General features: G+C 40.0%; 1 long non-coding RNA gene across 2 annotated transcripts in view; it reads right to left on the minus strand.

Annotated features, from left to right (window-relative positions):
* The window catches only part of LOC149270636 (uncharacterized), a 38,833-nt gene extending 17,419 nt beyond the window's left edge, over positions 1-21,414 (minus strand). Inside the window, exon 1 of one of the 2 annotated variants that reach the window (XR_016269514.1) lies at positions 20,322-21,414. This is a non-coding gene — a long non-coding RNA (uncharacterized LOC149270636). Of the gene's footprint in view, positions 1-1,050; positions 5,451-20,321 lie in introns of those variants that run through there. The other variant, XR_016269515.1, reaches the window with a different exon arrangement.
* Between the last annotated feature and the right edge of the window lie 814 nt (positions 21,415-22,228).

The following is a 22,228-nucleotide window of genomic DNA, read 5'->3' on the forward strand; positions in this document are numbered from 1 at the left end:
TTGATTTAGTCGCACAATTTTTCGTTTGCGCGTCTCGCTTTGAATATTTTAGACATTTGGCTTTCGATTTTCTCGCTTTTCATTGTTGGTTGCTTGTTGTTGTAACTATGAAATATTTATTATTTAAATTTGACTCTCGCATGGCAGCTAAATCATGCGACAGGCTCATTCAAGCGACGCACAGCACTCCTACAAAATACAACGACAGATACAGATACAGATACAGGTACAGCGACAGATTCAGCTACAGATATACATATAGATATATATATGTGCAGCATGCGTTAGTTGTTTCCTCTTTCTTTTTTTTTTTTATGTCGCATGATTTAGCTGCAGCCATAAATTTGCTTTTAAGCTTTTTAGGTATTTCATTTCGTTCCATTTGAGTTCTCGAACTGGCTCTGGGGCTCGGGCCAAGATAAACACTTGACAACGTGCTAAGGCCAACAACTGGCAACGCGATAAGCGCATAAATAAAGCCCCAGTAATAAATTCAGCGTCAGTTCTGACACTACCAATACCGTCGCCGTCGCCGTTGCCGTTGCCATCGCCATTGCCACAGCCAACGCCATTGCCATTGCTGCTGCTGCTGCTGCTGCTGCTGCTTCTGCCTTTGGCTTTGTCAGTGCATCTGCGGCCCGCCCTTCAGCTCCACTCGACCAATGCACGATTTGTCAACTTGAGCAGCGGCCAAGGGCCATAAATGCATAAATTCAACTGTACTTGACTTTTTCAAATGGGGTCTGAGTGTCAAATGATTCAGTGTTTGGCTCAAACAAGCGAAATGGTCGTTTGTCTTATATTAAGGTTGAGAGAGATGGCTCAGCATTAGTTATATAAACTTGTATATAATAAACGGAATTTATATAATGAATTTATATATATAATAACATTTTTTTAAAATTCATATAAGCCAATGGAGCTTTTTGTCTCAAATGCTTGAACAGATGTAAATGTATTTACATCTTATTTATTTATTTACAAAAATAAAAAAAATAAATAAATAAATAAAAAAATAAAAATAAAAATGTGCATAATAAAAAGTATTACCATTGTTGGAGTGGTGGCGTCGCCGATAAGTAAAAAGACCGGGTGGTAATTTCCTCGTCTTTATTTGTAGGATGGTAGCTGTTCAGCTCGTATAATGGTGTTAAATATATGTATGTATGCCAGGATAGGCAAGTGACAAGTAGTCGCGAGACGAAGTACTCAGCGGGCGCTAAGTACCGCGAACCAGTAGGAGAACTGGGTGATGTTATTAACAGAATGCTGTTAACAACATAACAGTGTGTGGTGCGGGAGGAGCAATTCTTGTTAATGGGATCTGGCATTAACATACTCCCCCCCCTTGCAAGGATTGCAAATTAAGACGTCATGTCCAAGCTGGAGACCTCTTGCTGTGCGGATCAAGGTCGTCAGCGGAGCTGTGACCGCCTGTTTAGGAGTCGAGGCGGAGAGACGTGCTGATCCCTGGAGATGCAGGAGCGTGTGGTGATTCTGGCCACACGTTTTGCAACGTCCCTTGCTCCGGCAGGATTGCCCGGAGTGCTCGTGAGCCAAGCAGTTCGTACAGTACTTATGTGTAAGTACCGCACGCATCCGCTTCTCCCCTGAAAGGCCCAGAAAACGCTGGCAATCCCGGAGACCGTGGGCTCCTGGGCACACGCGGCACTGGAAGGAATTGGTACCGCGTGGCTTGCTGCTTTCTGATGACGGCGTCTTTATCTGGAAGATCGAATGAGTTGGAGGTAGAATTACTTGCTCGTTAGGACACAACATGGAGGTTAGTTTGACAGCACAAGGAGGACGAGGATCGGGTTGGAATGATGGGCCTGAATGAAGAATATCATTCAGTGCTGGACGAAGAGCCTTGAAACCGACCCTCACTTTCGGAGTGGTGCTGTTTGGAGCTCGGAATGGAAGAGCTTCGTCAGATGATACGGTTGGCGGAGACTCAAGTTTCGCCTCTTCCGAAACGGAAACCTGAGTTGTGAAGGAGGAGACCGTTCCTGGTATCATCTGTGAAAGTGGGCCTGTCAGTACCCAACCGAAAACAGTCTCCAGACCTATAAGAGGCCCACAAATATTAGGGTGATAACCTCCCTGAATGATAGTCGGAAGGATATCCGCGCCTATCAGGACATCAATTTCCGCACTCTTGTAGAACTCGGGGTCAGCTAGCTGAATTTTCGGAAGTTTGTTTAACAAGAGTTGCGGAACTGGGGACGAAGGGATGTTACCAGCCAGATTTGGAACAACGAGAGCAGAAGCCTTGATTCGCATTCTCGGCTTCAACGGAGAGCCAATATCAAAGTTGCATACCTTGTGTGCCTCAGCTGTCACTGCTTGATTCAGGCCGGAGACCTGAGTATGCACGGACTTGAATGGCAACTTGATTTTTCGGAACAGTCGCTCAGAAATGAAAGTCGCTTCGGACCCTGAGTCGACTAAAGCACGGGCGGGATAAGTTGCGCCGAAATGGCATATATTAATCACCGCCGTGCCGAGGAGGACACCTCGTGTGTTGGCAGCCAGATACGTTTGGACGTTGGACATAACTGGAGTACGAGTCGGAGCTATAGCTGTTGTGGAGGCAGCAGCGGTCCGAAGACTATTGTCCCTATGGAGTAGGGTGTTATGTCGACCATTGCACGTGAAACAGTTGTGAGTACTGGTACACTCTCGTAACTGGTGACCTTTAGCGAAACAGTTTAGACAAAGCTTCTTCGATTTTATGTAAGTTTCTCGTTCATGAATGGATAGTTGGAGAAACTGATGGCAGAATCGGATTGGATGATTCTCTCTTGAACACAGATCGCACCTTGTGCCGATTGTGTCCACTTGCGTTCTGAACGAGTTCAGTCGTTCGGGAAGGGCAGGGTTCGCAGATCTCGGAATTGAGTTCGGAACTTTTGGAACAGAACGGTCACCTTCCATAGCTTCAAGAGCACGAGCGCGCTCGCTAAGGAAGTGACTGACGTCCTGCCAGGCTGGGATTTCTGTTTTTCGTTTCAATGAATGCTCCCAGAGAGATCGAGTTTGTTCCGGCAAATTTGAAGTGCACAGGAACACAAGAATGCAATCCCAACTTTCAGTGGATATCTGAGCATGCTCGATTGCCGTGACACATCTGTGCATAGTGCTATGCAACTCTCTGAGAGCCGAGCCTGACTCCTTGGTGATCTTGGAAAGGTTGAGAAGAGTTTTAAGCTGGCTGTTGACTAACAGCCGCTTATTCTCAAACCGATCACACAAAGAGACCCAAGCCGATGCAAAGCCGTCGTTTGTGAGAGGATACTCTGCGACTAGTGCGTTTGCATCGCCTGCTGTTTTTGAATTAAGGTGGAACAGCTTTTCCACCGGAGTTAAACACGGATTGTTTATGTAGATCGCAGTAAAAAGATCGCGGAATGTTGGCCAGCGCAAGTAGTCGCCGTGGAACACTTCCATGTCAACGGGTGGAAGGCGACAGCCTTCAGACGTGGCGAAAGGAGCGGACATAGGAGCGGGCGGTGTACTCGATGCGGAAAGTGCGTCGATCTGTACACCCAGATGGGTCGTACACCGCTCGTAGACAGTGTAGCAGTTGTCGAATTTGGCCTCCGTGGCTTCAACTTCGCCACTGCTCGCCCCTTGGCTCAATGCTCTGGCACAGACCTTATATTGCTGCTCAGCATCATCCCACAATGCCTTGACCCGATCTCGACGGATCTCGAAGGCCCGGAGCTGAGCCGCCTGGGTGGCATTAGAGTCTCCGGGACTGTCAATGCGCGACTCAAACTTGATGAGCCTATCCGCAGCCGAGATGAAGTCAGACAACGACATTGTAGACGGACTGGCGGGCTTTATACTGGATCGGGTGACGACCGGACTACGCTTGAAAGTGCTGCTTGTCTGCGGTTTCCCGGACGGAATGGGTGATGCAGAGGCACTGCGCTTGATCAGACGCGAAGCTGGTACACTAAGTTGCGCTCGACCCGAACGATCAGACATGGATACTAACTAGAAGTTAGCTGCTGGAAATTTCTGATATGGAGACAGAAATTCACTCAAAGAGCAAAGTAATTCAGTTGACAAGAGCAAGAAAGTTGTCAACTGAACGTAGAGCAAATTAGAAAAGAATTATTGCCTTTTAAGCAAGTAAAGCGAAAACAAAGAAGAAGAAGAGGCAAAAAAGTTTAATTTATTTAATTAGGATAAATTAAATAACCAAATTCTTAATTTGAAAGTCGACTTTGTAATTAATTATTGTAATTAGGATAAATTTAATAATTAAGAGGGTGGCTTTATATTTTGCTTTACAATGGCTCTTTGAAATACGATAAATACTGATCGTGACACAACTATCGTCAGAAATTGTGGCGGCCGGTGATAGTTATTGAAAATTCTATCGATACTAGTGACGATCTCAGCTGCTTGGACACAAAACAAAACAACCAATTTAACAATTTAAGTTTATTATTTTGTAAATGTGTCGTGTATATGTATGTGGAAGTTGCAATTGTGAATTTACATATATGTTAATTGTGTTGCTTGGCTATTTGTACGCCATATGTTGTCATATGTGCATACATGGATGTGTATGTATGTATGAGCGTATGTTCGTACAAACAGAAGAAAGCGGACACACAATTAGCAAATAGATAAATAAAACAAGTAGAAATAATTATGCTTGGAGGATTAATTATTAAATTGCAAAATAAAACTATTAAAAATAACAAAGGATATTGTGTTTTATTTAATAGTTAAGCGAGGAGCATGTACATATATATGTATGTATATATGTCACTCTGCAGCCGGCGACTAGTTATAAATATGAGTATGTGCGGATGTGTGAAAAGGCAGAATATGTAAATAAATTTATTAAACGATCAACAAAGGATATTGTTCTTCTCGTGTTAATAAATATTAATCGGATTTAAACAAAGCTTAATACATATCTATATATATAAGAATATATACATATAGGTATGTAGTCGAAATATTGCTAGATTAGTACATATATGTATATGTATATGCAAGGGAAGGCGGATGAGAGGTGCCAGTGTATTTATGCATATATATATGCATGTACTACTCTAGACAAGAATGGGGTACTTATCTCGACGGCCGATGGAATGCTGGTGTGAAGGTGGACGAAGATCCGGCTCGAAGGACCAAATGTTGGAGTGGTGGCGTCGCCGATAAGTAAAAAGACCGGGTGGTAATTTCCTCGTCTTTATTTGTAGGATGGTAGCTGTTCAGCTCGTATAATGGTGTTAAATATATGTATGTATGCCAGGATAGGCAAGTGACAAGTAGTCGCGAGACGAAGTACTCAGCGGGCGCTAAGTACCGCGAACCAGTAGGAGAACTGGGTGATGTTATTAACAGAATGCTGTTAACAACATAACAGTGTGTGGTGCGGGAGGAGCAATTCTTGTTAATGGGATCTGGCATTAACAACCATATATTAAGCAAATTTGTCAGTATAAGACTGGAATTTATTAAAGCTGTTGGGTATTTGTGTAAACAAATCGTATGACCAAATAGCTAAATAAGATTAATTTCTCAACAAAGGAATATAAATAATAATAAAATTGGTTTTATATCAAGTATTTTAAATGAATAGTCAAATATGCAGATTTTTTATACATATGTATACAATTTTTTTTAAATTATATTATTTATTTTGATTGAATTGGCAAGCAATCAAATATCTATTTTATTGTAAATTAAATACAAAATAATAAATAAAATATTTCTCATATACTATATGAGGTAGATATTGTCGATATTAGTCGATAATCATAATTTTGAAGTTCAGAGTATAAAAGGAACATTTTGATCAAGGTTAATTTATCTCATCTGTAGACCTATCATATATATAGACAATATATAAAGAACAATACTTGATTTGCAAAGAGTACTCAAAATTATTTCAAAGAAATATAATTGTTTAAAGTCTAACGCTTGGAATTGTTAAGTATCAAAAGAAACCCAGAAGGAACCTCTACATATATATCAGTATATATTTGTATCCATAAAACTCTTTTGTGCTCATTTGGAACGCTTCATTTATGTGAATTTAATGACCGCAAAGAATCAGTCAGCTGGCCAACTGGTCAGCTGTCCGGAGGAAACTGCTCGCACGCTGCAACGTACCGTAATTGCACGGCAGGACACTGAGGAATTATGACGTGCCTGTGACGAGGGCAACAGAAGGGAGAGAGAGAGAGAGCGAGAGAGAGAGTTAGGAAAAATGAAAACTGGCGGAAAAGGATGAAAATCATGCGGCAGCTATTCACGGCAATCAAACGGCGCGGAACACGAGTGCAGCGTAAAAGGTTTGGTAAAAGGATGCGACGTGCGCTGTGTGAGTGTGAGTGTGTAAAGTCCATTAAAAGGACATTCCACGTAACCGATCCGTGTGGCACTTGGTGTGGCAAATGGACTCGCGCCACATGCGGCCAGGACGGGCCGGACGAGCAGGACGAGCCGGACAGCGGCAACAACGATGTGGACGTGCTCTGTTTGTTTTGCAGCGCTGTTTTCAACTTTTTGCTGCTGCTGTTTTCATAATTTTGAAAAATTGAAACTCGTGTGACCGACGCGACTCGTTCTCGACCCGTTCAGGTCGCCGACTCCTCGCTGGCTGCAATGCCAACGACAACAACAACAGCAATGGCAACGGCATTGCGTGCAATTACAAGAGCCTGTGCCGCTCATAAATTTCATCCTTTGCAGCCTTTCACACGCGGCATGCCAAAGGAGTTGGCAGCGCCCTGCCAGGGGGTCCTCTGGTCCGAGCCGAGCTGGCCATGTTGCATGCGGCATGTGGATTGCTGCATGTGCTGCACACGCAAATTCCTGTTGCAGTCCCGTCTAAGTAGCTGGCAATGGCAGCATTTCATGTCGTGTTTACACTCACTTCCCGTCCAGCCCAACGTCCGACCGTCCACGGGGTCCCAGAAAGAGGGCAGGCATATTAAAAACTTCAATTAATGCGATCCGGACCAGCTGGCAATTATGTTGAGTACGTCGGCTCGGTGCGACAAGTTCCACTTGCTGATTATTTATATTATAAGGTTTCTTTTCTTCAGTTTTTTCTTTTAATAATTTTTTGTAATTTATCAATTTACCTTTTCCTGCCTTCAACACAGCCAATTATGTGGGCCCATAACATATGCAGCTTGTCGAGTTACGAAACTTTCCACAAGAAAATTATAAAAATGATCCCATTTATACAAAAACTATTAATTTTATATATTATATTCCAAGAGATCTTTAAAAACCCAACTTTAAAATTTGTATTTTTTAATTAATCATTGCTATAATTTTTAATTTTATTTTTTAATTCTATTATCTTTTCAATATCTTCCTTAAGTTATGAAACTTCTGCTCATATTTTCTTCACTTTTTTCTGGCCCAATTAAAATGCATATGGGATTTCATGGTAGTTCCCAATTTGAATTTGCCAATTAAATGTTTATCTGCCTAATTACTGTTGCGGGCGTTGACGCCAACACCCCAGACAAGAAACAACAACAACAACAACAACATCAGCAGCCACAGCGTCAACAATAACAAAACCGAAAAGCCGACGCCGGCGGCCGCTTGGGCATTATTCAATTAAAAGTTGTACTTTTTTTCTTCGTTTTTGGCACGCACTAAACCCCATAAAAGTCATAAAGACCCGCATAAAATCCATAAAATGAAAATGAAAAGAATCTTAAAAAGCAGACCCAAAACAGAGAGAGCGAGGGAGAGAGAGAGAGAAAAAAATAAGCAAGTAACGAGAATTAATGAATAGTTAAATGGCCAAAGGGAGCGGGCAGAGAAGAAATGCTAGCGTATTGCTTGGCTGGATATATAAACAAGTTTGAGGTGTTATTAAGGTGCCGCGGCTCCACTTGGAGCAGGCCTAGAGCATTGATTAATCTCGAATGGGCCAGCGAGTAGGAGCCAAACGCTCGCAACATGTTTGTCCCGGCGCTGAAATGAACTCAACTCGCGGGCGCAGAGTTTCACTCAAAGAAAAGCCGAGTGAAAACTCACGAAATGAACGCAGCTGGTGGCTGGGGCGGAAAATCGTACGATTTTCTTGGGCTTGGGCCCTCGCTCTGTTGGCTCTGCTTATTTCAATCAGTGCACAACAACAATGATTTTTATTTTTATGCGCCAACGTAACGATCTCGTTTCCACTTACTTAAATCTACATTTTAACTGCCTGGCACATTTTATGTCCCATTCTGGCAGCCGTGCAAAGTCGGCAGATGCGCGCGCGAGAGCTTTTGCGTTTTTGCTGCTGTTGTTGTTGTTGTTGTTGTTGTTGTTGGTGCTGCTGCAAAAAGCGCCCCCGAAAAAAGCACGAAGAGAGCGAGAGCAATGCCCGCAACGAGTGTGAGTGAGAGGGTGTTTGGAGTGGAGTGAAACCTGTGGTCAGCAGTGCTGGACAGCAAACCTACACACATACACGCACTTACATTAATTAAATCAATACTAATTAATGCAGGCAAACATCATTAGGCTGCATTGGCAAGCAAACAAACATGCAAATGCCCAGAGGCCTGTGGAAACTCGAAAAGAGCGCGTCGGTAACTGCGAACAATTGAGCAACATTCAGCAAACGATTATGAGGCCATCTCAGTCGCACTTAAAACGGCCATAAACGACGACAGTTATGGCTACAACAACAGCCACTTCGCTGGCGACGTCGGCGCGCTGCCGAAGTCGAAGAGCGTGAGAAAAGCAATTCTCACGAATGAAATCAGAACGGGCTACGTATCGATTATGCTCAACTGGCGATTTACTTGTTTTAATGCGAGAGACACGTGGCTCCGGCACAGGTTCAACATTGAACGCATCGTTTGCGAGAGGGAGAGAGAGAGAGAGAGCAACATCAACAGCAGCAGCAGCAGAGACAGCAAACCAGTCGCCGTTGTATGCGCAGCCATTAGGGTGCGCAGTTTCGCTCTCTTCACAGCGTGCTCGTTCTCGCTCCCGCTCGCTCTCTCGGGACTCTATCTGTCCCGCTTGCGCACGCCATTTGCTTTGAGTTATCGTTATGGCCGTTATGGCTTCCGTATGCGCGTCGTAGTCGTCGGCAGCGCTGTCGCAGCGGAGGCGTGGCCTATCATGGCAGTAGCGCTTCGCACTGGGGTTTTATGTCCGTTTTATGGCTCATTTTCGGCGTCCGTCGGAGCAACAGCAGCAGCAACAGTAACTGTAACTGAGCTCTGAGCGTTTCCATTGCCTTTGCCGTCGCTTCGGCATCGGTGAAATTGTTTGTTTGGATAATTATTTGGATTGTTATTAGATTGTTGCAACAACTATAAAAATGCTATAAAAAATATTTTTATTTCTCTTTAAATGATTTTTAGTGGCCATTTGCCTGCCGTTCCTCGTTGTGTGGTGACAAATTGCCCCAAGATGATGCGTCTAATCACCGACTTGCCCCATCAAGGATCACAGTCGTCTCAGCGTTTATGTATATGTGTGTGTGTGAGTGTGTATTAGCCTCATTGAATCAAATGGCAATTTGTCTGCGTCTTTTGATGACTTGACAGTAAAGTTTTGCTGTTGTATTGTAAAAATATTGTTCGGCTTGAGGGGAGGTAATTCATGAAATATTCTTTCAGGAACACTATATAAAAGACAGTTATAACAGAATAATTTTATTATAATTTGTAAGCTCAGAATTCTTAATAAGACCACGCATGGGGAGTAGCAAGCTGTTATATAAATTTTAATATTACAATATTTATGGGAAAACGAAGTAAAAAAATCTTTGAGCAGATGGTTTCCTTTTTAGAATGAATCGATTTTATTTAATTATATTTTAATTCACATATTCCCCACAATTTAGGAGCTGACTTAATTTGAATTTATCCCAAACTTCTGCCAAAGCAACAGAAATTTTCAGATTTACATTTTGTAATATATTTTGTTAAATTTTAAGCACACAAATTACGTATTGCTGCTATGATTATCATAAAAATACGAGAAGCAAATTTGGAAGGAATAGTAACAATAAAAAATGTTTGAATATCTTAGCTATATAGACCTCAGCTTAAATTGGTTTTAATTTAATATACATTTTTTAATTTATGTGGTAAACATAATACAGTTTAAACTAAGTGGATTTCAGCTTATAATAGCTTGTATTTAAATATATTTCTTAATACAAATAATGATAAAGACCAGATTCATAATTTTTACATTAACCTTCAATTTGTATCGAAATTGAGAGTCATATTTAATTATAAATTATTTTCGATTTCGCCAAGTTTTTAGTTATCCCCAGCACATATGATTTTATTTATATGTCTTTCATACACCAAATAATTCTTTAGCCCCAACCAAGAGAAGAAAAAAATTAAATTGAAATGAAATGAGAAGAAAATTAAACAAAAAACATTTTAACGAAACTGTCACGACGCGAACGTGAATTCCGTGATTGGATTGCCCAATAAATGTTTATCGAACGGGCCACAAATGCGCATCTATCTATGAATGTTTGGCATGTCTGTCGCGCTCAATCGGGAGTTTTTATAAAGAAAACATTCCGCTAGCAACTCCCCAGTTCCCCATTCAACACAGCCCCCCCTTCTGACCGACAGTTGGCCGTGAGCTCGGGCCGCAGCTGCGCGAGAAATAAAAGACACGTTTTCTATAAGGGACATTAATGAAGAAAAACAAACAACTACAACAACAATAGAATAGAAAAAAATGGCTGCAGTTATTTTTATGAAATTAATATTGACTGGCCCAACTGCCAGCTGAGTTTGTCAGTTCGCTTGGAATTGGTAATTAAAATAATAAAAGCAATTTTTTTGTTCATGTATATATAAATATATATTTTTTTGCTTCTTTCGTTCTCTTACTGTTCTCGCCGCTGGAATTTTAATGAAAAAGTCGCATTTTCGGCCAGACTTATAAATTCTGCAGCGCGACATTCTTAATGAGCACTGGGAATGTTTTTTGTAAACAATTAACAAAAATATTTGTATTCTTTAATGCGTTTTTAAATATTCACCTCGCTCGCGTTTCACTCTGTGTCGCTATCTATCTCTGTTCCTCTGCCTCCCAGTCTGTCCTATCAATTTCTGCTTTTTCTTTTAATTGAGTCGCTTTAGACTAATTTGGGAATACAAAGACATATAGCTATAGATATATATGTATATACACACGTATCCATCAACACGAATCGTTCTCCTTCCTCTCGCTGGCAGCTGTTCTTCTCTTCTCTTTTCTTATATGTATATTTTTTTTAAAATTTGTTTTCCTCTCCATTTTCCCATTTCCAAAATTTTTTTGGACGTCTGTTTGGCTCTGTCTCGTTTTGAATTTATGTTCATGTTCCAATGTTTTCTTTTCTCTTGTCGTAATTTCTTTTGAAAATGTGCGACTTGTCATTCAACAAATTCCCGCCGCCACCCCCGCATACCCTGTAGCCCCTTGCATCGTGTTTCATGTCATTCCACTCGGTGGTCAACGCTGGCAATCGCCATCGCCATTTGGCACTTTTCCTCGGCTACTTTCCTTAATGAGCTGTTTTCCCAATGCCATTTTTTATGTTGCACCTTTTTGATTTGTGTCACCTTGTCACGATGAGTTTTTTGTTTGTTTTTGTTTTTCACTTCGTCTCTCTGTAGTCGTACCTGTTTCATTACTCTTATAGTCTAACGACTCATTCACACTCAACAGTTGCGAGTAGTCAAGGTTACTCTGGCTGTGCTGATTGCTCGAGCAGCTGCAGATGCGTATTCCAGCTGATAAATAATTCAACTAGCGGTTCTTTGATGTGCCAGGTGAAGGTCCAATCTACATAGTCTTTAAAAAAAATACTGAGCTAGCATCAGTTTAAGCACGGACTGCGCTTAAGCTATCTATATAGACTATCTATAATTTTTTTAAGAGTATAGATTTTACATTGATATAATGATTGGATTATAGCTTATTATATTGACTTATAGAGGCTTTTATGAATTCTAAATTTACTTAATAGCAATATTAATATAATGAGAGATGATGCGATCAGATAAATAATCCCTTATCTAAGAGTGAATCCATAGCTTAAGTAGAATTAAGATTTCTGCACCTTTCCATAGCAAAATACCTTTGATTCATAGTTAAGATTATTAAATCTTTTATAATTTTTATTCACGTTCATTTGAATAGAAAGAGAACATTGGTAGCATAATCATATACAGAGAGTCTGATGAGATCTTGCACATATTGATTAATCTTCTTATGAGATGAAAGCTCTGCTCTCTGCTTTGGCCAATCAAGTGCATTTTAAATGAATTGCAGAAGCAACAAATTACAGGTATTTCACGGCAGTCAAAAGGAGACGAGCTGCATCTAGAGCGGCGGCAACTTTCCTCCCAATTAAAGTCGAAGACTCGAGATGGGGTCGAGTGGCGCAGAACGGGGCGACGGCTGATTCAGTTGCCCGTCGGCGAAATTATCCGTACGCCATTAAAGTCATTAAGGCCATTATTCGAGGAGTAAAACGTTTAAGTAAAAATGCATCTTCTCTACGGATTGTTCGCTCTGTGGACACACGCACACATGAGACAGGGAAAGGCACAAATAGAGGTAGAGGCGGAGGCTGTGACAGAGGGGGCTAGTAGGGGTATTCTCTGTACTGTTCTGTTCTCTTTGCGTGTGTTATTACGCGCATTTCAGCAGAAAAAAAAGAATGTTGCAATCGAGTTGATTTTGAAGAAACTTTTACATTTTTTAATTTATATGCAGCGAGTCAAGGAATAACAGAAGAAGGGAGCGAAAGAGAGGCAAAGACAGAGAGAGAGAGAGAGAGAGAGAGAGGCGTGTAGCGAGGGCAGGGGTTAACCTGGACCGCACACATGCTATAATTTGGACAATTCTGGTGCTCAACGCGAACATTTGCTTAAATGGAATTATCGTTCAATAACCCATTGTTGTTGTTGTTGCTGTTGCCTTGCCTCTGTGGCATGCACCATCGATAATGGCCGTTCATGTACACGAGCTCTGACTGCACATGGGGCCCCCTCCCCACCCATTCCGGGTAATATAATCCACTTGACTAAAGAGATACTAGGCATCTGGCCGGAGCCTGCAGAAAGCCCGGCCCCAGAGTCACAGTCGATGTTCAGTGTTAGCGTCAGGTGTTCGTGTTAAAATGCCAACTAATTTCAGTGTTTTGGCCAAAAGCTGATGGCCTGGCCATTTAATCAATGGCCAGTAAACTGTTGACCAGGCTGCATCACCGTTTAGTCTTTTTTCGGCCACATAATGAAAACAGAAACCATTAAATACTTAATGCGAGCTGTTAGCACAACAACTTGTCGCAGGAAGTCCCATGACTGCGGAACAGTCATTGCCCAAAGTGGGCAGTGGGGCGTGGCCAGACGTTTTGTCCATCAACAGGGCAAACGCATGCATCTAAGCATGGCCAAGATTGCACACGTTCCAGCCTGGGGACAACTATCTCTCTCCCTCTCTCGCTCACTCACTCTCTGCGCCCCTCTATGTGAATCTCATTTACCGCTTAGTCAGCGCAACGAATGTCAACGAATTTTATTCATTGCAGTTGTCATTGTTGTTGCTGCTGCTGGCGTGAGCAGCAAGAGCGTGGGTGTAGCCAACGATTCGCATGTCCAGCTGTCTGACTGTCAGCTTGCATGCGATTCGCCTAAATTATGATACTCGACAATGATAAAGTGACAACAAACGTCCAAGCGTCACCAGACCAACTCGCATAGCTGTGTTGCCCATACTGTTGCTTTTGTTGACGTGCATTAAACGCCTCCGTGTCCAACGTGCTGCCCCAAGGGCAGGGGCAGGGGCAGTCACAGCGCAAGCATTAACCATGCCAAGAGTGCAACGAAGTACGGCGAGAACGTGAGTCGCCAACCTAGCTATGAATCTATGGCAGTGCTCGATCAAATTACAATCAAACCTCCAAAAACCATTGCAGCTGCACGAAAAGCTAAGTAAACAAAAGAAATCTATAAAGTAAATATAAATTATTCGAATGGTCAACATGGTATAGTAGAGTTCGGCTATAACGAAAATATACAGTTCCATTCAGCTGGCTGAGATGTCCTAAGTTATAACTCTTTAACGAAAAACACGACTTTAATGAAATACATTTTTGTGTATACAAAAATTAATCAGCTATGATGAAGAGAAGTATCTGGCCTACACATTTCGATCTAAAGAACTTTTAATATTTTTTATTATTTTTTATTAATTAATTTTTTTTTTTTTTTTCAAGAACATGAAAAATGCGAATGTTTTAGGTCGTTCACCCGACAAATTAAAATGCATTTTTTTTTTGTCACTTTTTATAATAATATCAAATAATTAATAATACAATTACACCCGAACAAATAAGAGTTTAGGCTGCTAATTGAAAATTTTCTACTTATCTATCATCATATGTATATCATTTGGAGTTTTCAATTTAAATTATGTTACACATATGTATTCGTATATATATTTATAATATTTAAATTTATTAAAAAAAGTTTGCTTTGTAGCACAATTTAGTTCTCTGTGCATAATAAATATAAATTGTTATTTTCTATTTTCTTTTAAATTGCAAATAAAACATAAATTAGGAATCAAGAAGACTTTTCAAATTGATATGCATCTTAAATCAATGAAATATTATCAAACTTAAATATACTATTTAATCAATTTTATATACCACATAATAAATAATCTTATTATGGTCTATATGATTCTAATATATATATTTTATACCCTTACTTTTATTAACTTTGATTTGTTTGACGTATTCCCAGTAAAATAAAACAACATAATATTAGATTATACATTATTTTCTAAAAGTAAATCCCAATTCATTAGGCATTTATTATTGACATGTCAAAATGTATCTCTAATTTATATTTTATCCAAATATTATGCCAACCTTGAAGAAATACAGCTTCATTAATAGTTAGCCTATCTCTTACATTCATCTATTGTTCATTCGAGTCAGCGAAAACCACCCACGGTATTCCAATACAAAATATCTAGCACAAATCGAAATTTATGAAATATTGTGTATACGCCCACGATAACGATGTCAATAAATAATAAAACTAAACTTCACAAGACTTCGCTTCTTTGTTTGCTTTTATCTACCACAAAGAACTATGAAAAAGTTTATAATGCTTTGTTTGGGCGCCAAAAATAATAATAATAATAAAAAAGAAGAAACAAACGAAATTCTATTAAGAACCAAACCTATCCAACAGTCCAGTCGGGCCCAACTTGCACCCAGCTAATAAATAATTTGGCCGTAAATCAATGCAGCAAAAAGAGGAGAGGGGAAAAGTTCACAGGCCGCGTCTTATCTTTGAGAATTGCTGCGCATTATTTAAAATCGCATAAATAAACAATAATAAAATTGAGTAAGTCTACAGCAGCAGAAACAATAACAAGAAGAGAGCCGCAATAAAAGGCAAATAAAAAGCAACATTAACGACCAATTGGATTGGCCCATTAATGGGCTCCCTTTGCGCCGCCGTCTGGCCGGGATCGGGAATCGGTGCGGGAATTGTTTCGGTCATTGAGGCGTTCGCAATGAGGTGCGATCGCCCCCAGTGCGATCCATTGAAGCCGCATACAGACAGTGAAACAGAAACAGAAACAGAAACAGAAAACAAAAATTAAATTCGCTGTTGGGGCTTCATTTTCATGCGCTTTGCATATCACTTGGACGACCGAAAATTTATAATTTCATTGAGTGGCCGACTCTGAGGCGCTCAGCCGGTCCGTTTCATTATTGGAATTAAGCAATTTGGCGTAATTTAACAACACTTTCGATGCATAAGTCTCGACCAGGCCGCATGATAACAATGAGCCACCGGCCAGACGTTGAATGGAACCTGGACACTCGGCCGGATGGTCGAATGCGAATGAACCGAACCGCAGACCGATGCCGACTGTCCATAGTCACGTCATTAGTTCAATTGTTCTCTGTCTGCCCCATCCGCTGTTGCGTTTGCTTCGTGTGGAACATATATGAATATGGAACTGGAAGTGGGACTGGGACTGGGACTGGGACTGGGACTGGCATTGCTTATCAACACGTCTTCAGCTGGCTAAATAATGACTCTTGGACATGCTGTAGCTGTGGATAAGAATAGGTACTTATATATACAATGTTGGTTTATTGTTTTTGCTTTTGGGCATTTGACCTTGCTTTGCCTTCAATTATTAAATGAAGCTAAATTGCAAACATTTTGATAATCTAATATGTTATCTAAATAAATATTTTTATATTATTTAATATGCAATATTTTATAAATTTTTGTTTGAGATATATAGTAGATTTTAAGTTATACAAGAAAAAAGCGAAAGCTTCTTGCCTAAAGTGAATCTGTTTATTTTTTATACCCTGAACCCATTTTCAATGGGAAATCAGGGTATAATGGTTTTGTTGAAATGTATGTAACAGGCAGAAGGAGGCGTGACAGACCCCACAAAGTATATATATTCTTGATCAGGGCGACGAGCTGAGTTGATTTGGCCCTGTCCGTCTGTCTGTCCGTCTGTCCGTCCGTCCGTCTGTCCGTCTGTCCGTCTGTCCGTATGTATGAACGCGTCGATTTCAGAAGATATAAGAGCTAGAGACTTCAAATTTTTTTAAAAATGTCCGTAATTACAGCGCGCATATCAAGTTTATCATTAAAAATCGATAACTCATCCCGATCTTTTTTTATCGATAAAAACCTTATCGAAACCCAGTTATAAAATTATATCTTCTACACCTTTATTGCTAGGGTCTCCAAATTTTTAATGTATGCTTATATGCAATTTATACAATTTCGGTTTTTGTTAAAATTTACCCCCACCTCTAAATTCACTCCCTCACCCTCACTTGTGTAAAAAGCGTATTTCAAATACTAGAGACTTGTGCTTTGGCAATTACATGTATATTCATGTTATAATCATAATCTGAAAGTTTCATGAAGATCGTACGTCCATAAAAAAAAAAGTTATTAAACAATTAAGTTCTCATAGTAAGCGCACACTGCAGCCCATGCGTGTTTATGCGTGGGTGCTTGTGTGTGTATGTGTTTTTGTATGTGTGTGTGTATGTGTGTGTGTATGTGTGTCTGTATGCGTGTGTGTGTATGTGTGCCTGTGTGTGCGTTTGTGTGTGTATGCATGTGTGAGTGTATGTGTGTCGCAGTTCGCAGTTCGCAGTTCGTGTCGTGTTTCTTATGTAAGCTGAAAGACGCGAAAAATTATTGAAATATCTATTGCTCCAAGGGTTCAGCGGATCTCGTAGTCGAGCAGTCTCGACTAGAGCTTTTTTACTTGTTATTTTATTATTTTCTAAAATTTATATTATTCATATATATATTATTATATTATATATATTTCAGATCAGCAGGAAATGACACAGCTTCAATTAATTTATTTAATTAAATTTATTGTACTCAATTTCTGTATATTTAAAAAATGCAACTTTAAGTTTGATAAACTTTACGTTTTAAATAAAACACTTACTCTCAATATACGAAAGGCTTTAAGCAAACGAGAGACACTCAATATTCAAACTTAATTTGCGGCCATGAAACAACATTTGATATGTATATGCAAAGGGTGGTAGCTACCCCATGCAATGGGGATGAAATTTATACAAAAAAAAAAAAAAATAAATAAATAAATAAAATAAAATAATTGGGGTGATTTTATTTGAAAAAGTAAAATCAAAATGATTGTACAGTCAATAATAAATAATAATTATTATAATGATGATAAAAATTCAAGATACCTTTAATAAACTTTATGAAGTCTTGACAAGTTTTAAAAGCACAAATCATATTTATTTCCAATGCAAACTCTTGAATAAATTTAGTCAGCTCTCACAGTCCACTACAATTCATAGACATTTTGCTAGACTTTGTTCAACAGAAATACAATCTCAACATATAAATGATTTAGTTAAGCCTCATGAATTCCATGACTCAATTGGGCAGACATCGCTCAGTAGTTTAACTGCTTCGTCTTTTACGACACGACAAGTGATTATCCTTATTAAATCAAATTGTTTACAAACCGAACACAAATATTTTCCTAATGGCGCTCGTCTCGTTTGGCCCTGCGGACAGACACTTTTGTTTATAGCCGTTTTACGGCTCTTTCTGGCATTAGCTGGAGTTTTACGATGCCGCTTGCACTTGAGCCCAATCAGGAAGGCAGCTCTAGTTCAAAGAGACGGGGACAGACAGCTGCAATGCTGGATGATGACAAGTGGCAGACGTCCTGGCTCTGGCCCTGGCCCTGGCACGGCATTCAACACATCATAAAATCAACGACCTTGCTGTTGTTTAGTGTTGCTTTTACGATCTATAAAACGCACATAAATTGGTGGTGGCGCGAACGGGGGACGGTCAGAACAACTGCTAACTGCACTTGGCGTTTAATTGCCATTGGCCCAGAGCAGTGCGGTGCAGTGCCCAGGAGCTGGAGTTGGGGACGGACGGGAGCTGGCGCACGTCAAGGTGGCTCATAAAACTACGCCGAGACGCCGGCTCGTGGCATCAAACAACAATCGACGCCGGCATTTTGTTTACTGCCTTTCGTCGAGCTGTAAAAATGTCGTAAACGAAATTGTTATGAATTGCGGTAAATTAAATAAACATCAAATGCCAAATGCCTGTTGTCTGTTGTTGTCTGTTGTTGTCTGTCGGCGACGGAGCGGGCGAATCGGTGAGAGAATCTGTTATGTCATTGAATCTGTATGCCTCAAAGAGCAAACACAAGTGTTTAAAAAGTCGTTAAGCAGCAGCAGCTGAGCTGCTCGGGCGGGGGTGTATCTGCCAATTATGATCTGGCTTTAACGGGTTGGCTAGTTTAATGGGCTGCAGACTTGGCGGCCATAACTCAGGTGTGCGTGCCGCTTATCAGCCATTACGCTGAAGACGCTGCCACACGATATCCGCAAGGGGAAAATTTCATATCTGCTTCGCTCGTACCTGCAGAGCACGAAAATGTGACCCCAAAACAAAACAAAAAAAAAGGCACGAAGAAGCCAACAAAAACATAAGAAAAATCTGGCTGCAATCACAGATGGAGATAAAAGGTACGAAAAGAAGCCATAAAGGAGACAAACAACAAGCCAGCAACGGCAGCGAGGCCCAGACACCGTCCGAGAGGCTCGGAAGACAATGTTGGAGCTGTTTCTACCTAAGCCACTTGGGCTATGGGTCTGGCTCTGCTTCAGGTTCTGGTTCAGGTTTTGGTTCTGGCTCTGAGTCTTGGCCTGGGCATGGCTGGGCCAAGCCTTTAAACTGGCCTGCCTCGTTGTTGTTATTGTTTGTTGTTGTTGTTGTTGTTGTTGCATTCCAGCATAGCAATGACCGCTGCAGACATTGGGCATTGTTGGCATTGTGATTGTGTGGCTCGCTCAGCCAACAACAAAAAGAAATGTCCAAAGCAACAACAACAGCAACAGCAACGTTCCATAATGGCTGCGACATTCATTCGCATTCGTATCTGTATCTGCTGCGGTGCCCTGTAAGTTGCAAGATTTAAGATTGTCAACCATGTTGTTTATTGCTCTCTTAAGATTTTTCTTTAGTTTCTGTTCCTCATTTTTTTTTTTTTTTTTTTTTTTTTTTTTTGTGTTCATTTCAGATATCTTAGCGTGGCTGGTCCGCTGTGTATTCCGCGGAATTACTCAAAAAACCGACGAACGCCTCTGAAACGCAGCCCGAGCATGAGAATGAGAATGAGATGCGATGGGAGTCGCACTGTGAGATGAATCTGTTGCCCCTCTGATTTATTTCAGGATTACATTTGCCTTTAACCACATTTGGCGTTTCTTGACAGAGTTGATTTTTTGTGGGTTTTCTGTTGAGTTAAGGGCAATGCTGACGTATCAGACTCCTCCATAGTTTTATAAGGACATAAAGTATTATTTTATTATAAACTAACTTTTTACAATTAAACAATTTCTCTTGTAGTCATAATAAAGGTAATAATAGAAATTTATAATATAATAAATATAAATATATAATATAAAAAATTTAAAAATAATAAATTATATAAATTTGTAATATAAAAAATTAGCAAATATAATAAATTAATTTAAGAAATGTTTATACATTAATTAATAAAAATAATAAATTAATATAAAAAATAAAATCATAATTTACTCTGTATAACTATGTTTATTTATGTAAATTTTTGTTAATTTTTTATCAAAATGTTTTTGGATACATATTTATTAGCAGTTTTCTTATATATATAGAAATATGAGAAGTGAAGTGTCCAATGCAAATCTATATTTTCCATAGAGTATATTTATTTAATAGGACTCAACTTACTCAAAAAAGTATGTGCCCGCCAAACAGGCCTCGTAGTAAACAGACTCTCAACTTTTGCAGTTTTGAATTTTAAATAATTTTATTAATTCGTATATAATTATTTTCACATACACACACACACACACACTACACTGTGCCCATATATATACAGATATAGATGCATTGCATATGCACAACAGAAACATTTCTCGCATTCGTTTTTTATGCACTACTCGCCATGTGTTTTAAAATATTTTTCATATTTTCTGCACAACTTAACGAATTTTAACTCATTTCGGTATTTCTGCAGTGCCGTCGCGTTTATTCTGTAGTTAATGCGCCACGTCCAAGCGAGCGGGTACTGGGATTCATACTGAGTGTTTACAAAACAGCAGTCGGCGATCCCTAAGCCGATCCTGTGTCCGATGCCTGATCTTTGCCTGTTGGCTAAAGGGTCACGGGCATCATCATAAATCATAAATTTCCAGAGGTTGCAGCTAAAAAACCAAATCCAAAACAGTTTGCTACGCGCCGTGAAACGCGGCGGGTATATACTTTTTAGTTGTATTTCCATTTTTTTTCTTTTTTCATTTTTTGCAAACGCCATAAAAAGATCGTAAAAAACCGTCTGCTCAATATAATATTTCCGCTTAAAATTCACGCCAAGGTCAACTCATCTACAAAGGCAGCCATTAAAAAAAAAACTAAAAGGTAAAAGACTCACCTTTGCCAGAGCGAGATAGCAACATGCGCTCAGCTGCCGATCGTCTCACTCTCGCACTCTGCTGCGCGCTGCACTTGTGCGTTTTTAATGAGCTGCAAATGCATTTGAGAAGAACCTGCCCGACCCAGCCGTGATCTACCTTCCGTCTGCTGGTTAACCTTGACTTGGTTTTTTGTTTGTGTTTGTGTTTAATTATGATTGATTTTGCGCGCTCATCTTTTTAGGTGTGGAAAATGATGCAACCTGCTTTTTGCGATGCGGCACAATGTGAAAGTCCAGCTCAGAAATTATGATTATTGCCAAGGTTCCAGCACTGCGATGACCTCCATCGGGCCATCGGGCCATCGGGCCATAAACCACACACAGTTGCTTCCCGGTCCAGCGAGCCATTCAATTTATGAACTACAAATACACGAGCCGATGCCTGCTCCCAAAAAGCCGCAGCCTGTGGCATGCGTCTGCTGCAGTTGCTGCCAGCAGCGGCAACAGCTTGACCTGAGTGCAGTTTATCGATGCAGCCAGCCTCTGTTCCTCATGTACTCATGTACTCCAATATCTTGTGTCGGATTTCATGTACGCTCAAAATTAACGAGTGCAGGCGTTGCATGAACATGCATACATTTGCGTAATTAAATGAATTTTATGTGCTACAGGCTAACAACAACAACTGCAACAGCAACAGCAGAGACTTTGGTAAGGCGCAAATCAGGCGGAAATGCAATGGAAAAACTTTGGCTCTATTGAATAAAATCATTTACATATATTCCATAGAAGTCTGTTTACATATGCAATAATGATAAAACAAGCTTTGAATAAATAATGTGTAAAATAAACCGAACGTTTTGTATGAACAGTGAATTTGTAACGGTTGTTAGATGTGTAAGCATTTGTATATATTTTATTATTATAATATTCATTTAAATAAATAATATATATTTGTATTTAAAATACATAAAAATATACAAATATATCTATATTATTCTTATACTTTCAGCTGGAACTCTCATGGAGCCTATACCTTGATGATAAATTAGCAAAGTGAGAATATAATGAAGACACTCTTTATTATTATGTAGACTATAACTATTTGAGAGAAGAGGAGATAAAGAGAGATATTAAAAATGAAGTAGAGTATGCTGAGTGTGCCATTGTGCATCCTTATCAGGCTCTACATGCTCTATCAGCACATTCTAAGCATACTCTG

Source organism: Drosophila arizonae, chromosome 2, assembly GCF_054131065.1.
Source record: "Drosophila arizonae isolate 15081-1271.41 chromosome 2, UAZ_ARI_1.0, whole genome shotgun sequence".
NCBI lineage: Eukaryota > Metazoa > Arthropoda > Insecta > Diptera > Drosophilidae > Drosophila > Drosophila arizonae.